Source organism: Phoca vitulina, unplaced genomic scaffold (assembly GCF_004348235.1).
Source record: "Phoca vitulina isolate PV1807 unplaced genomic scaffold, GSC_HSeal_1.0 scaffold46, whole genome shotgun sequence".
Lineage (NCBI taxonomy): Eukaryota > Metazoa > Chordata > Mammalia > Carnivora > Phocidae > Phoca > Phoca vitulina.
Genome location: NW_022589749.1, coordinates 10,805,565 through 10,823,265, shown reverse-complemented (window position 1 = coordinate 10,823,265; position 17,701 = coordinate 10,805,565). Strand labels below are relative to the sequence as shown.

Below are 17,701 nucleotides of genomic sequence, written 5' to 3'. Positions count from 1 at the left end.
TCTTTTTATCTTTTGAGAGATCAGTTAAAGCCTAGATATAGTTGATAGAACTTAGAAAGAATTAACAGAAAATTTGAAAATATGAAACAAAGTAAATGCACGTGGAGCATGAGATTCAACATTTAAATCAGATAAGAAAGGCATAAAGTGGAGAGAGAATGGGTGAAAACTTGGCACCATGAGGTTTTATAAGACACCCACAAATACTTTCACAGCATTTATGGTGAGTCAGAAAAATACTTTATGGATAAAAAAATATATATCTTTTTTAAAAGTCAATTCAGAGAGCAAGTGAACAGCTTCTGAATCCTCATAAGGGGAAAAAAAATGTTTAGAAATTTGCACGGAGGTTGGGGACTGGGATGGAGGGTAGCCCTACACACACACACACACACACACACACACACACACACACTGGGATGGAGGATAGCCACACACACACACACACTGACCACTAGAGGGAGCAAATCCATGCATCTCAAGCCTCACCACTGGTTCATCTTCCAAAGGGAAATGATGCCAAATTACCGGCCCCAAAATAACCAAGGAATTAATTTTCGGCCTCTTTGGCCATGTGACATAGAGCTGTCAGGTTTTTGATGTTCAGTGTCTCTTCCTTCCCTATGTAAAATAACTTTGGCGTTTAACTCTGCCACACTAATAAACTGTGCCTCAGGGATTTTGTATTATTTAGTTTTGTTTTAAAATGTATCAACTCTAATAAAGGGGAGAGCAACACTATTTCCAGTAAAAACTGAATAACAACGTAAATTGTTCTTCCATCTTAAAGGGGTTATTTTTGTTTTGTTTTGTAAAGGAAAAACAAACATCTCTCACTATTTTATGGTCTGCAAGGGGAACATAAACACTTCCGTATATGATTAATATTCTACTCCCCATGAGTGAATCAGCAACTTCTAGATTCCTGTTCTTTATAAGGAAGAAAAAATGAACCCCAGGTGGGTCTTCCCCCAAATTATTGGCTCTCACCCAACACATGTAACTTGCCTTTGCTCAAGGAATGTGAGCTAATTTAATCATCTCCTTCAAAACTAAATCACGAAGGCAAATAAAATATAATTAATTTCAAAACAACATAGCTATCTTGCTATTCCACAGTCATGGGGATTATTCAAGCCATTGCTAAATAAAACTGCAAAATAAAATTGAATATTAAAATTGTGTCACTACACAGACACAATGATCAGAGGACCTTGGGGAACTTGTAAGCTATTCTATGCATTTTCTTTGAGAGTGAGAAAAAGAGCAGAGAGACACTCCTTGGTGTTAAGCTACTGGTGAGGAACACAAGCCATGTCCCCAAAGCCGTCCCTGAGCAGCCTCTCAAATCTTCAAGAATTTCCTGCATTGAGCACATGAGGTCGACAACAATCTCTATCTCCCAGACATCCTGCAGCCCAAGGATCTCTTGAGGATCTTGATTAGCACTTACACTAAGACAGAAACACTTACGCAGAGAAGAGCTATTCACGCGCCCTCCTGCCACTCACTCTGGGGAAGGGGAAACAACTTGGCCAACATGAAAAGCCAGACACTGGGGCAATCAGAAAAAGACCTGGAAATACTGACTCACTAATACCCAAGATGCGTGATCAAAGACGAGAGATCACAGGCTTTGGTTCCCGTTTCCTTCTTTCCTCAAAAATGACTGTTGGATAAATTTAATTTTGTTTATTCACATGAGGCAGACATTTCAGTTGGGCTGGTCATGCCAGATAGTTTTGCTAGCTAAAACTTTGATGGTACATTGTCAGTGTGCACTGCCCTTGACCTGGGCAAGAGGGGCCCCCACTCGGACCCTCGCAGGAGCCAAAGGGTGAGCCGACCTGGAGCCCTAGCTCTACACCAGACTCCCACATCTCCCACATTCAGGGTTCTCCAGAGAAACAGAACCAATAGGATATATAGAGATGTAAAGAGAGAGATTTATTATTAACGGATTGGCACACATACATATATGCACCCAGCATGAGTCTGTGGGGTTCGGTAATAAAACGCAGGGCAGTGCAGTCCATAAAAGTCAAACTGCAGAGTTGGGAGTGAGAACTCAAAACAGCGGGCACGGGCTGTGAACGTAGGAAACAGAAACTGCACCACAGTTAAAAAAAATGAAAAAAAAGAAAATGTGTTGTGTCTTTACTGAAACATCCAATCCAAAAACAATGCTCTTAGGCTGTTTGCAAGGCACAGCTAACACAAAATGACACTGAGGTTTTGTTTTGTTTTTTAAAGATTTTATTTATTAATTTGAGAGAGCAGAGAGCACAGCTGAGGGTGGGGGGAGGGGCAGGCAGAGGGAGAAGCAGACTCCCCACTGAGCAGGCAGCCCGATGCGGGGCTCAATCTCAGGACCCCGAGATCATGACCTGAGCTGAAGGCAGATGCTTAACCGACTGAGCCACCCCGGCGCCCCGACACTGAGGTTTAAAGGTCGCTGATCAAACATTCCAGACTAGATGGGCAAAATCTGGACAAGAAGAGTAATGAAGGGGAGAGGACCTTGCAAATATTAAAGTATATAATAGAGATACTGTAATTAAAAATATTTGAATGGAATAGAAATAGACCCAAATATATATCAGAAGTTTGGCTTGTAATGCAGCTGACGTTTCAAATCTGTGCAGAGACGACTTAATAAACAGTGGTAGGATAACTAGCTAGCCATCGGAGAAAATGTTTTTCAGTTGAGTCTTTACCACCTTCCTTACAAAACCAAAGACTTAACATTTAAATCAAAGATTTACACAATTCCAAAAAAAAAAAAAAAAGCATAACAGTAGTAAGAGAAAACATGGGGGAAATTTCCATGAACAGAGGACAGTTGGAAATATCCATTAAAACATTAAAAGGTGCACTTATCAATGTGTGGATATCGAACAGCCACTAAGGCACATGCTAAGTGAAAATCAATCACACGACAGCACAGGTACAGATTTTGATCATTTCTCCAGAAAAAGGCAGGATATGCACACACACGTTAGTATATTCTCGAAGAACTGTGCTGACATAGAACTCAAACACCATTTAAGAAGAGGGAAGCCTGGTATTTTACAGGGTACAACTGAAAACTAAACCAGGGGCATTGATTATACAATGAACAGCACAGAATTGGAAATACCACAGAGAAATGAACCAAACCAGAATCGTAGTGAAAAACAATTCCCTCAAGCACCTGCTAGGTCAAGTAGAAACAAGTAAATGTAATACTTCGGATTTGAATAATACAATAAATTAAGTTTAAAGGTATCAATTGCTTTGCAACTTCTCACGTGCACGAAATTCCCCATTTCTTTGCCTAAACCAAACGCAATCCCACTCAGGCTCACTCGTGTCGGGGTTGGCTTCCTCAGCCCCTGGCACTCAGGGATCCCACCTCTCCTGGAATAGACACTGCCACTCCCTCGAGGGGCAAAGCATTCCAGAACTCAAACATGCAAAACTCCTTTGTCCAAGGAGGCAGGCTGGTGCTCCTAGAATTACCTTTTCATGTTTTTATTGATTTGTCCGCAGTAGCAAAAAAGCCTCCACGTTCCTCCTTAACTCCCTGTCAGACAAGCCTGTCTACGTAGTAGGTAGAAATTCCAGTATGCAAACTCGGGTCGGCACAAAAGATAACCTTATTGCTCTATTCTGAGTAAGAGTTCTAAAATTCTATTATGAGATCCCACATGACAGAAATGTCATTTGGGTTTTTTTGGTTGTTGTTGTTGTGTGTGTGTGTGGGTGTGTGTGCCTTCTGCAACCTTCTCCAGGGAAAGACCCCCTGTTTTTTGGTTTGTTACTGCTGTGTCAGTTCTTAAGAACAGAAATTGTACAGGCCAGATTCTCTAACAATGATTAATGAAAAAAGGGATACAATACAACTTGAAAACCTTAAATAAATTCCTCTGAATAATTCTTGGATCCAAGAGGCAAAAGTGACTGCAAATAAACACTGTTCAGAAAACGGTGACCATTTTCAACAACTACGGGTTGTAGCCAGAAGCTAGTGGTCGGAACTGAAACGTGGACACCACACTCTAATGCTGGCTTTACTGTGATGGTTATAATGAAGTGTGTTTTTCTGAGGAAAATTGATTTAATATATTTATTATTAAACAGGAAGGAAAATGAAGCATTAGACTAACAAAAAGCTAGAAAAAGAGCAGCACAATAAAATTAAGGAAAAGAAGAGGATATGATTGATGGTAAGAGAAGAGTAGTAATTACAGAATACACCCAGAAGAACTGATCATCAAATCCAATGTCCACTTCTTAGGGGGCTGGGAGAGGGGGAGGCTAACAATAAAATAGACATACCGGGGCAAGTATAATAAGAAAGAAAATATACACAACGGGAGGTATGAGAAAAGGTTATTAATCACAATGACAGTGAGAGCTAAGAACTTAAGAGTAACGTACATCTCTAAAATGAGATGACCAAAAACAGGATGATTTTTCTGGGAAACTAGAAATCATCAATGGGGCGCCTGGGTGGTTCAGTCAGTTAAGCGTCTGCCTTTGGCTCAGGTCATGATCTCAGGGTCCTGGGATCGAGTCCTGCATGGGGCTCCCTGCTCAGCAGGAAGTCTGCTTGTCCCTCTCCCTCTGCCACTCCCCCCGACTCGTGCACACTCCGTCTCTCTCTTTCTAATAAAGAAAGAACATCTTTAAAAAAAAAAAAATGAGGGAGAAAATCTGAATAGTCCTGCAAAAAATGTAAGAATGTTGTCAACACATGGTAAACTCCACCCCTGGCATCTGTTGGATGGGCTGTATTACACTTTCAAAGCTCAAATGATTGATTAAAACATTAATACTAGACGTTGCCTTAATTCTGTACCTTTGGCAAGTGGAGAAGGACATAGATGTTAATCTACGTGCTATGTAATCTCTTCTAGAACAAAGAGTAAAAATAAAACTACTAAATCCTTTTTTAAGTAAGAAGGCACAACTGAACCTCTTAAAATCTGTGTCAATTTTCAAAAATTGGATGACCAAAAAAGGTTTTCCTTATTTTCCAATAAAATTGAAATTCAACTTTACTCAATAAAAATGAAAAATTCAATAAAATTTTTAAAAATTCAATAAAAAAATTCAATAAAAATAAAAAAAGTCGCTTTCAACGATTCAGTACAGTAACAGATGAAAGGAGCGGGAACAGATGAGAATCTTGATTGATAAAGGCCCTTATTAGTTTATTAGTTTAAGGCCATAAAACATTTTACTCATCATTAACCCATCCAACAAGATGTGTTATATGATGCCATCTTGGTCACTCGTCTCTTAAATGATGTGGACTCATTTTGATTTCCTCTCCAGCTGTTAATTTGGAGAAGGAAGAGGATGTTCTGTTGTGTTTTATTTCCAAGTGGATAGGATTTTTGGCTCTTTCTCAGCAACTTCAATTTTTATTGTTATAGTCAGAGAATGTGACCTGTGGGGATTTTCCACATTCTGGAATTTAGTGAGATTTTCTCTCTGGGATAAAACATGGGTCAGTTTTTATGAATATTCCAAAAGGGTTGTTGGCACACAGTTCAAAGACAACTGACAGATTGTTTGTTAATAAAGCCAGTCGAGTAGTTAGATCCTTCATAGTCTAACTGATTTGCAGATTTCTGAGAGATGAGGATCAATATAGTCTGCTGTGATTAGGGATTACTGTCTCACTGTATTTCTAAAAACATAAACTATCTCTCAAAGCTATGTTGGCCAAATAAAAGCATGTAACTATCTTCTTGACAAAGTTCATAAATCGATGCCATTTACCTTGCACTCTACTTGGGCAATGCTATCACACTACTTGTGTCCTCTTTGGGAACATCTTCCTGGTGTTTTTCCACTCCCCCTTGGTATCACACTTCAGCCTTGGTGTCCCTTCCTGCAAGTGGTCTCTTGTCATCAACCTCTACACATGGTTGTGGTGAAACCTATCATTCAACTTGAAAATGTCTGCAAGTGGCAGAATTTAACCCATTCACATTTTCTAGGATCGATGCTTTGTTTAACTTTACTCCCACCATCTTGTTATACACTGTGCTTTTTAAAATTTCTTTTCCTGATGTTTACTGGATCGAGTGATCTGTCTTGGTGTGCAAGCCACAGAGAGCCTGGTTCTCTCCCAACCTGTCACTGGCAGTAAGAGTGTCACAGCGACAGCTAGAGAAACACGGCCTGCTGGCATCCCAGTCCCAACGTCCTGCTCACTCTCCATGGGACGCAGACAGGGCTTACCCTCCAGACTAAATCCCTGTGGGTCTCAAGCTTACCTCAGAAAGGCATGAGGGGGACGCATCGGGATAGAGGAGTGCCAGGGGTAAGAACATCCTGGAGACAGGATGAAGGCTCAAGATGACTGACTTAAATGTTAACGAAGACACATTACCTTAACTCTGTACTGCAGGCAAGTGGGACACAGAAATGAAACATGGAAGAACACAACACCAAGCGACAGAATAGGTTTATTTGAGAATCTAAATACAACCCACACCAGCACTGGGGACCTCACTCCAACGTTACAACAAGAACTGCCTTCTTTGCAACCAAGAGGCCAACTCTGTTAGCTTCAGTGTTTCCAATCACATAGCCAACTCCTTCTGCCTCCCAGCCAGCCCCTCGGAAACACCTAGCCGCTCTCACCTACACCAGCTTTCAGCTTTGGTACACTGCTCACAGAACTTGTCTCTTAAGCACCTTACATTATACCATAACACAGCTGATCCATTACATCCAGCACACATATGTATCTTTTGTTTTATGCCAAAGGCCTTCTCTCTTTCTTTACAACACAGCACAGTGTGATATTTTTTCTTCCATTTATTACATCCAACATTTTCTATTCGTTCCAGTGGACCCACCTCTGTTCTGAACTCTTATTAGACGTCCCTTTCCCCAAGGTTCCTGCACAGTGAATAACCACGTGGCTAAATCAGAGTTTTCCTCAATTAGTGTTCTTTATTGATTAGAGTCACACATTCGAGGAAAGCCCTTCTTCCTAGAAAAATGCATATACCCACATATACACAAAATTCTGCATAATTTGAGGAGGTTCAAGACCTCCCTGAAACACATCTATAGGTATCAGGTTTAAAATCCCTCCAAACACAACACTCCCACCATAATTCATGATACAGAGAAGACTGGGGCCAGGGCCAGCCCAGAGGAGGAGGGGAAGTCTCTGAGTGAACCAATTTTCAGAAGCATTTAGTAAATATAACTGTCAAGGTACAAACAAGACAGAGTCTATAAAATGCATAAATTCACCTGAAAACCAATAAAAGCAATCTTTATATGCTATTATTTTACTCTAACACTGTATTTCCTTTGCATGTGCCTAAATCCAAGCAATGAGAGCACTTTGGTATGACAGTCACCTTCCACTGAGATCTATGCCAAGCTCTCGCCGACGTGTATAATAAACACAAGGCCCTGGGATCTTTGGATTTGCTCATGTGCCTAATATGGGAATGATTAAAAAAAATAATTTAGTCATGATCTTCAAAGTATTCTACCTATGTACACTAGGAGTAGTAAGAGACCCAGAGGACTCCCTACCTGCCCCTCCCAGAGGCTTCTCCACACTCCTTGGAGCTCATGGGCTTGTGGCTGCTCTCTGCTGGCTCCAACATTTATTTTTATTGTAGTACAGATATTTTGTCCCTTTCCAGCTGGGACACAGCACTCAGTCCCTCCAGTTTCCATAAGCAATCCACTCGGACCAAGCATCTCAAGACTTTAAGGAGGGATTCTGAGGTCATAAGGGTTCATCTGTGAAACCCCTGGGTCCCTCTCTTCCAATGACCTTTCCAATTCTACTCTATTTTCTTGTCCCAGACTACCCTGGGAGAGTCAAGTTCTGCTGGCCCTTCTCACATAAAGCAATTCAGCTCTCTCTAGGTTCTACCCCCAAATTTAGATGCCCAAACCCGTCACAGTGTGGTTCAGCAGAACAAAAGAACTCCAAACAATGGGACCCATCTTCCCTAACAGGCAACTGGGATTTTCTTCCTGTTGTATTACTAAATGCTTCCAAATAGTCCTTCCAACTATTTCACGAGTTAGGTATTTTCAAAACCATAGGTTTTATAGGTGAAAACCTGAGGTTTGGGAAAGTTAAGAAACTGCATATGGTCACAGAGTAAGAGCTCTGCCAACCTCATTCTCCCAATCTCTCATTCTCTCTCTTAATCCGGCAACGCTATTTATATTTGGCTCCTGCCCGGTGATGGTGTCAACCTCTTCCCCGCCTCTCCCCTCAGGTTTGATTCCCCCATTGAGGACTTTTTCCATCTGCTTCTGATTATTTGCTTTCCATTCACCTATTTTTTTCAAATGCCTGAGAATAACAGCAAGTTATACAGAAAAATTAACAATTTCACATTTTTTAGGATAATAGAACCAAGAGTTGGGAAGTCCCTCAGAAGGCATCACGTCCAGACTCACACAACACTAAAGAATCCGACAACTTCCTCGAGGTGGCCTGCGACGGACCTGGGCGCCCAGAGCCTCTACAGCAGACCATCTGGATGTTTGGGGCTCTCTGATTTGACAGAGTTCTTTTTTTATTTTTGGGCTAACCAACGGCCTATTTTATTAATGGCTTTGAATAAAAAAAGTGAAATGCTTCATCGTGTTCTTAAAGGTGCAATCTGCCACTTATTCAATAGGGCCCCAAGTCAGAAACTGTGAAGTCAGCCTTGACTTCTCTCTCACACCCTAAATCTTAGCAGGCACCCAGAGTGCTGACTCAGTGGGGGACAGGTGTGCCCACATGTGACCGCTCTTCCCAAACCCTCTCATGTCAAAAAGGCCAGTTTGGACTGCTTCCACCTTGATGGTGGAAGTGGCATATAGACTTGCCCCTCAAAGCCAGCAGATGCAAGAACCAGAGTCAAAGCCTGTGGCACAGAACATGGGCCACCACACCTTCCCCAAGGGGTAGATCACACCTTACCAGGAGCGGGCCGCAGTCATCAGGGACTGGAGCAGGGCTTTGCAAAGTGAAATAAAAACCTATGGGCACTAGGCAGGTAATAGAAATGACCAAGATGGGTCACACAGGGAACATGAATTCGTTGCCAACATTCAAAAATCACTAAATTTTATATAAAAATCCAGGTTGCTGGTTTTCTCTTAAGAGAATATGTGGGAGCCTTTGGCCTATATTCTAGCAGAGAAATAAACAGTTACAGCCAAGTAGGGGCCAACCCTTCCGTAAGGCATGCCTTCTCCACAGACCTTACCACTCCTCTTTGAGTTATTCCTGAGGCAATTTAGTCATTTCTTACTTGCTTGGGTTGTGATCCTTGGGCCAGGGTGTCCTCACAACTTGGTCTGCTAGGACAGTCCCAGTTTAGGCCTGTGGTCCTCATTAACAGCACCTCCTTTACCCTTAAGTGCCCAGTTTGGACAGTAAATTATAAGGTCACCCTAGGCATAATACACAAGCCACCCCCACCACACACACACACACACACACACACACACAATGACCCCTGAATTCACAGAACTACATGTCAAGCACAGAACCCTGTTATAAAGTGATTTTATTAAATTGATTTGGACATACTGTAGGTCAAATAATATTTTCCGAAGATAACAATTATGGACTTTAAAGCTCGACATAAAATTAGTAGCTTCAAAAGTGTTAGTCATATTCCCCAGCAACAGCATGATAAAATAATTCAACTATGTAGAAATATAGAACTCTAGGACTAGCTGGAAACTCGGAAATCATTTAGCCTAATGTCCTCGTTTTGTGAGAAAACTAGACTCAACGATTAGGCGATCTGCCCAAGCTCACACACCTAATAGTAATAAAGCTAGAAATCAAACCGATTTTTCCTAAAACTAAAATCCTACTGATGATATTTCCGCTGTCTCTCTACCAACTAAAAGTCTAGGCGGCTCTCTAACGCCGCAGGCTACCATGACATGGACGAGGGTAAGACACTACAGTAAATCGTAGTCGAGGGCGTCAGGCCTGGAAGGGGTTCCACCCAGGAACCAGGCTGGCCCTCTCCTGGGCAAGAAGGACACACAGGAGAAGGGACTTCCCAAAGGCTGTGAACAGAGCTGTCTGGATGAAAATCCAGAGAGGGACACAATTATCCCCAAACCCCATCTCTAGTTTCATGGCCCACCCACTAAATTATGTGCTCCTTTTAAAGCTCCTTTATGCCTTTGAGGTTTTAGTTACACAAAAACCCTTTCCAGTCAAACAGAAAAAATTAATTCAAATATGAAGAGAAAATCAAGCTTTGTTTCAGTATTTCGATGACTATTTCAGGTAATTCATTTCCCAACCTCTTAAGACAATTGACAGACACCACAAACCTGTTCACCCATTTCAGAGCTTCAAAGATCCTTAACTTCCCCCAAGACTTCCTGAGCATAAGGACTACATGTGGGAATCAATGGAAACAGGAATGAGAAGAGAAAGTTAAAAATTAGTTGCTTTTTGTTCTCATCATTGGGGACTTTTGGTCTTCTAAACATTCCTTGAGTTCTTCCACATGAGTTTTTAATATCAATCTAGCCACACACACACACACACAAAAAAAAAACAAAAGAAAGAAAAAAAGAAGAAAAGAAAAAAGGGCCTATAAACGTTGGGATACTGAGCAACTCAGTATCTCTCCCCTCCCCGCTGCTCGCTCTGCCCCAGCACCTGGCCACCTTCCGCTCCGCAAACATGACAGCGGGGGCCAGCCAGCTGGTGCTCCCAGCCTTGCACGCTCCACTCCAGCGCCCCCCTCAGAAAGGCCTTCCCTGACTGCTGTCTAATGATGCCCCACCCCCACCCCACCCCCACTCTAAATCATCACCCTAGTTTATTTTCTTCATAGCACTTAATCACTATCTCAAACTACATTATGTATTTGCTTACTTGCGTATCATCTGTCTCCTCCACCAGAAGTAAACTCCATGAGAGTAGGGCCCTTGTCTGTCTTACTCATTGGTATTCCCAGCACCTAGCACAATGCCTGGCACTAGGAGGTGTTCAATAAATACTTGTTGAATGAATGAGGAAAGGAAGGGAGAGAGTGACATAGATATTCATGCCTAAAAACGAAGGAATACATGATCCTCAATGAAGGTATCGAGGACTCCTACACATTATTGCCCAAAATTACAGAAACAGAGACTAAATATTATTAGTGACTCCTCCCACCATCCACTTCTCCTATGGTCTCCCCTAGCTAGTAAGGAGCTCCACGTGCTACAAAAGGAGCCCAAGAGGGCAATTCTGGATGGAGAAAAGTTCCAACTTTGCTTGCTTGCTTCTTCCTCCCTATTTACATTCAGCTATTTCCAAAAAATTCAAGTTAAAAATATGTGATGTAGCCACTAGAAAATTAAGTCTAACATAGAGACACAGTGATTAGCAGAATCCACAACATGTTTTAAAAAAAGTTCAAGGGCATGTATGTCTGCCAGTGATTTCTCTGATGGGCCAAGTGAATGGAAATTATGAGTCACCTAAAATCTAAAATGAAATTTAATGCCATCTAGGAAGGGGTGGATATTTATGGGTACTGTGAGGACATACAGGTAAAGCGGGCTCACAGGTAATGGGATCTATGGAACGATATGTAGGGGCTGAACCAAGGGATAACCTCAGAAATACCAGAACACTGTCTTTGTGGGAGCTGTCCGTTTTCAAATGCATTAACCAGTATGCCTGAATCGAGAGAAGGAAGGGCATGAGCTCCTGAAGGGGGGGATGACTGGGATAACTTTTAGGTAAAGTGTAGACAGAAGGTGACTCAGGAGGCTGGGCAATGATCATGGTTTCCTGTGTCGTATTTCCCATTACTGAGGCATGAGGCCCAAATCCCAGGAAACACACACCCATGACTGGGACTTCACAGCCTGTCTTGGGCAGACACTCAGAGGGATTCCAGATTCAAAGCCAAGTTGTGGAACACACTCGGCATGAATCAAAAAAAACCAACCTCACGTATGCCTCTTCAAAAAGAATATCCTGCTGGGGCTTGCTGTAAAAATTTCTTGGGTCAATGTAGGTATTTACAGGGTTTCCTTCCTAGTGGCACTTATGGGTTTTAAGATTTTTAACTCTTAGCAAAACGCTCTATATAACTGATATTTTGAGATGGTTTCTCTCCTTTGTATGCACTCTCTGGTGGATGCAGAGGCTGGTGCTCTGACTGAAGGCTTTCCCACACTCATCACATTTAAAAGGTTTCTCCCCAGTGTGCACTCTCTGGTGGATGCAGAGGCTTGAGCTCTGGCTGAAGGCCTTCCCACACCCACAACATCTATAGGGTTTCTCCCCAGTGTGCACTCTCTGATGGATGCAGAGGCTTGAGCTCTGGCTGAAGGCCTTCCCACACTCGTAACATTTATAGGGTTTCTCTCCTGTGTGAACTCTCTGATGCATGCAGAGGCTGGAAGTGTGCCTGAAGGCCTTCCCACACTCTTCACATTTAAAGGGTTTCTCTCCGGTGTGGACTCTCTGATGCATGCAAAGGTTTGAACTATTACTAAAGCCCCTTCCACACTCACTACAGACATAGGGTTTCTCACCTGTATGAACTCTCATGTGAATTTGAAGATGTGAGCTCCAATTGAAGGCTTTGCCACACTCATAGCATTTATAGGGCTTCTCCACTGTGTGGATTTTCTTATGTCTGTTAAGTTTTGTTGTAGTACTAAAATCCTTACCACAATCATCACATTTATAGACCTTCTCTCCTGTGTGGTCTCTCCAATGAATATGAAGTTCTGATATATGAAAGAAACCCTTGTCACACTTGTCACATTTATGGGGTTTCTCAGCAGTGTGAATTTTCTGATGCATAAAAAGATCTGCTCTCTCAGAGAAAAATTCCCTACACATGGGGCACTTGTAGATCATTTTTCCTATTTGGTATCGTGATTTAGAGGAAAAAATTTCTGTACGACTACTATAGTTACAGGATTGCTATTTCATAGAGTCTCTTATTTGGCCATTCTGGCAGTTTATCTCAGGCTTGCTCTATTAGGTAGGTCTAAGGTTGGCCTAAGCTTCTCCCTGCCTGTATTTCTGTGGAAGATTTCTTCCTGCATAGTGCTCTTCACTCAGTATTATTATTGATCATAAAGTGACATTTACTTCCACATGAATTCTGTAACTCATGAACACAGAACTTTCCTTTAGATCCTGAGTTGTCAACATTCCAAGGGGCTCCCAAGGTGCAAACCTCTGCGTTTGTAAGCCCCTGGAATCTTCCTCTTGTAGAACAATCTCGTACTTCCCACTTCTAGAAAAAGGACTGCACAGTGTCCCCTGTGGTGGAGGGTCTCGGTCCCCTGTAGCCTCCCCTTGAAGAGTCAGTAGGACATTCTGCCTCCTACACATCAGATAGGAGCCTTCCCAGGAAGCAAGCTCCTCGGGTTCCAGGTGTGCCAATCCTTCCTTCTGGGGATTCCCTACATGGGTCTCACTCCAGTCTCCTGTAACAGAAACATAAGTAAATATATTGAAAATGCCTCTTCTCCAAAAATTGCTATTGGTTCCATAATTAATTTCATATAAACATGACAGCAGCAATACAGACCTTTTTTGATCTTGAGGAAGAAGCTCTCTTATCGTCCAGAGAGATGTATCTCTTGGATTTGCAGGTCTGAAGAAGAGAATTTGTAGATATCATGCTCCTGTTCATAGCCCAAGTATATAATCCACTTACAACCACTTACTGTAATTATCTAAACAACGTCAAGGGACTATTATTGAAAAAGAAAAGAAATCCTCAGAAGACCTGAATATGAGGAGCAGCTGTCCTGCATAAAGGAGCAAGAAGGAAAACTATCTCCGCTTTGAACTTCAGAAAGGACAGTGTTTGCTTTAGAACTAAAACATCCCATTTGAGTAGCCTTCCGGTCTATAGAAAGAATAAATCTATGATATACTGGTATTGAACGTCATTCCCTTGCTTAATTGTCCTCAATGGTTTCCTGATATACTTAAAATAAAATCCAAACCCTTCAGTGAAAACCCAAGGCCCTGCATGACCTTGCCTCCACTCTCCCCCACACCTTGCTGTGCCTTCTGCTTCAGTCCTCACCACCACAAGCTAGTGCCTGAAATGCTTTCTCCCCCACCTGGCACGTGGCTTGCTGTGTCAGCTGCTGCTCTTCCCTCACCTGAGGAAGGTCCCTGGCTGAGACTCCATTTTAATCTCTTGTTTGATTCCTTCAAAGCACATAGAACTTGTAATTATCTTATTGTTCCTTGGTTTTTGATACATCTCTCGTAGTAGGATGTAAATGCCATGAGGAAAGAACTCTGTGTTGCTCACTGTTACGTTCCAGTGAAGGGGAGGTGTTCAATTAATATTTGTAGAATGCATCTATAGAATATTTTATGACAACCTCTCTCCTCCAACAGACATATCCCACTTCATTCTGGTATAGAGGCACATTTCCCAGTGCCTTATTACCAGTCTTTTCACAACCAACAGGAGACAAAATACACAACAAATAGAATGATCAGGAAATAAAATAAATCCCAAAATATTTATTTGAACTCTTGTGAGATTTAGGACTATGTTTTAGCAATCTTTTCATCGCTTGTATTCTATAATCAGTAACTGATACTTCAATTAATTAATTAAATGAAATCAACAGATCTTCTTAAAGTAACACTTTCGATAGTATGTTCCATACAAAGACAGGGTAATGGGCAAATGAGATTTCTTCAACATTAAAGTGGCAAAATAAATTGGACTCTTTTAAATGGAAGTGTCTGGATTATGAAATTGAACTAGATACCCAAATTTCAGCAAATATATAGTCAGTGGCTGGAAAAACATATGCATTTATCCTTTGTTCTATAACAACATTTCTAGAGATCCATCCCAAGATATAATGGCAGAAATAGGAAGTGACTGATGTCCTAGGTTATTCACTGAGGCAGTACCTGTCATGGCAAAACTGCAGACAACCAAAGGCCTATCCACAGGGGACTGGTCCAATCAACTCTAGTCCTTCCTCACAATAAAATGCTGCTTAGCTGCTCAAAAAAAAGGAATGAGGAAGAACACTATGCATTGATACGGAGCAAACCCCCGTCATACTGCTTAGTAAACAAAGCAAGACACAGAACAGCATATATACTACACTAACTTTTGTGCAAAGCAGGGATGTGAATGCGAATGTATGTATTTATTCACATAACATGCACAAATTAATACGGAGGGTAACACAAAACCGAATGTAAGCAATTATCTATGGGGGAGGAAGGAGCAAAGATGAAGTAAAACTTTTCCGAATGTACCCTGTTATGTAGTTTTGGCTTTGGAAATGTGTTTATATATATATATATATATATTCCAAAAACAAAATTAAATAAAAAAAAGGAAAATGATATCTAAAATTTTAAAACAAATGAAGAGAATGAACCTTAATTTTCAAGTTGGTAACATCCACAAAGGGCTTCTGAGTACCACATACTGAGTGTACAACACACTTAGCGGGCCATATTCTGTTGACAAAAAAGCTGCAAAGAGGGGCGCCTGGGTTGCTCAGTCAGTTAAGCATCCGCCTTTGGCTCAGGTCATGATCTCAGGGTCCTGGGACTGAGTCCCACATCGGGCTCCCTGCTCAGCCGGGGAGTCTGCTTCTCCCTCTGCTGCTCCCCCTGCTTGTGCTCGCTCGCTCTCTCAAATAAATAAATAAAATCTTTTTTTAAAAGAGCTGCAAAGAAATCAGACTTCTTTCAATAGTTTAATTGTTAGTTGTAACAACACTGGTGTGTTTATAAAGATTAAGCAAACAAGTAATTTTGTTAACATTGTTAGGAACCAAGATTCAATGTAAGATAAACCAAACACAAACATAAAATCAAAGTTAAGGAAAAAACTAATCCAACATAAAATCTGACTTATCAGTTTGAATTCATGTCTTTTTTTAGCTCTATCCACCAAAAAGACCTAGAAGCAACGACAACCAACAGCAAAACACCCTTCTCCACCAAAAGACACAGGGATCCTTGAAGGAGCAGCTGATTTCAAGGCCAGAGCAGCATTTTACAAAATGAGCTGGGACATCTCGTTATTCCAGAAAGCAAGAGAGTCATGCCAAAGGAACACCAATGCCAATTTATGAAGAGACTCCCATTGGCCAAAAATGGGACAACTGAGCATCAAAAGGAATAATGAACGCAATCTACTGAAACAAATTAAATATACAAAACCTCAGGAGTTCACAATGATTTCAGGGGTGAGGAATGGGGGTAGAGGGGAGCAGAGAGAGAGAGAGAGAGAGGGACAGACAGAGGCAGAGAGACAGAGATTCAAGGCACTGAATAAAACTGGAAGTAACTAGGCCACCAACTTTTTACCCTGAAAACTGGCAATTAAAAGGCAAGAACCGTGCCTCCACCCTATCTTTCCTCTATGAGCTTTTTTTTTTTTAAGATTTATTTATTTATTTTAGAGAGAGAGCGTGGTGGGGAGGGGCAGAGGGAGAGAGAGAATCTCAAGCAGACACCCTGTTGAGTGTGGAGCCCCACGCGGGGCTCAATCTCACCACCCTGAGGTCACAACCTGATCTGAAATCAAGAGTCAGATGCTTAACTGACTGGGCCACCCAGATGCCCCTCTATGAACTATCTTTTGAGGTAATGCAACAACCCAGGTAGTAAATGTGTAACCCTAACAAAATACCTGACCATGACCAGGAATTTTACGTTGCAAGGTTCAGGCTGTTACCACCTAAACCCACTCACCGATCTTAGCATTACTCAAAAGAGGAGCAACCAGACCTGTGTGCCCCCCCAATACGATGCGATAGGAAACACACAGCATCACTCTGAAATATTCTTGCCAAAAGATTGAACCAGGACCTAACCAAGACTCTAGACATCATTTTTATTTAAAGGAACAAGGAGGGATAGAAGAAATGCCAGGAAGCAAGTAGAAAATATCAAAGTGTGAGCCAGTCCACAGGACAGCTGCCCATTGTTCCAACAAGTAAATGGCCTGGAAGTGGGGAGTCGTGGGGGAGAGCTACTCTAGATTAAAGAGACTCAAGACCTAACAATCAAATGTAACATGAGGACCTTCTTTGGAATCTGATTCCAATAAACCAGCTGTTGAAAGGAGACAAATGAGGAAACATGATTAGGGATGGGGTTATCACGTTGTGTAAGAAATGCGGCCAACTGTTAGGTGTGCTAACACCACTGGAGTCATGTAAACAAATGTCAGTGTTCTCAGAGATGTATAGTGAAGTTTGCAGGAATGAAGTGACACGAGATGGGTCCAAGATGGTCTTCATATGCTTCAGAAAAAAAAAACAAGACAGTAAAAAAGGACAGTAAAGCAAATGTGGCAAAAACATTGTCACTACTGAAGCCAGGTAATGGACACATAATGATGGATAAACGATAAATAAAATGTACCTCTGTGCGTATCTGAAGTTTTTTATGACAAAAAAATCGGATAAAGAAAACATGGTCTTCTTTAAAGAAGGAAGGTCTATCCTTCCATAATATACAATGGAATACTACTCAGCCATCAGAAAGGATGAATACCCAACTTTTACATCAACATGGATGGAACTGGAGGAGATTATGCTAAATGAAATAAGTCAAGCAGAGAAAGTCAATTATCATATGGTTTCACTTATTTGTGGAACATAAGGAATAGCATGGAGGACATTAGGTGAAGAAAGGGTAAAATGAAGGGGGGGA

The 17,701-nt window shown here is 41.6% G+C and overlaps 1 long non-coding RNA gene across 2 annotated transcripts in view; it reads right to left on the bottom strand.

Annotated features, from left to right (window-relative positions):
- Nucleotides 1-9,531: 9,531 nt before the first annotated feature.
- The window catches only part of LOC116648987, a 45,697-nt gene continuing 37,527 nt past the window's right edge, over nt 9,532-17,701 (bottom strand). For both annotated transcript variants that reach the window (XR_004302600.1, XR_004302599.1), the window contains 2 exons: nt 13,566-13,631; nt 9,532-13,461 (listed from right to left, as the gene is read on the bottom strand). This is a non-coding gene — a long non-coding RNA (uncharacterized LOC116648987). The remainder of the gene's footprint in view (nt 13,462-13,565; nt 13,632-17,701) is intronic.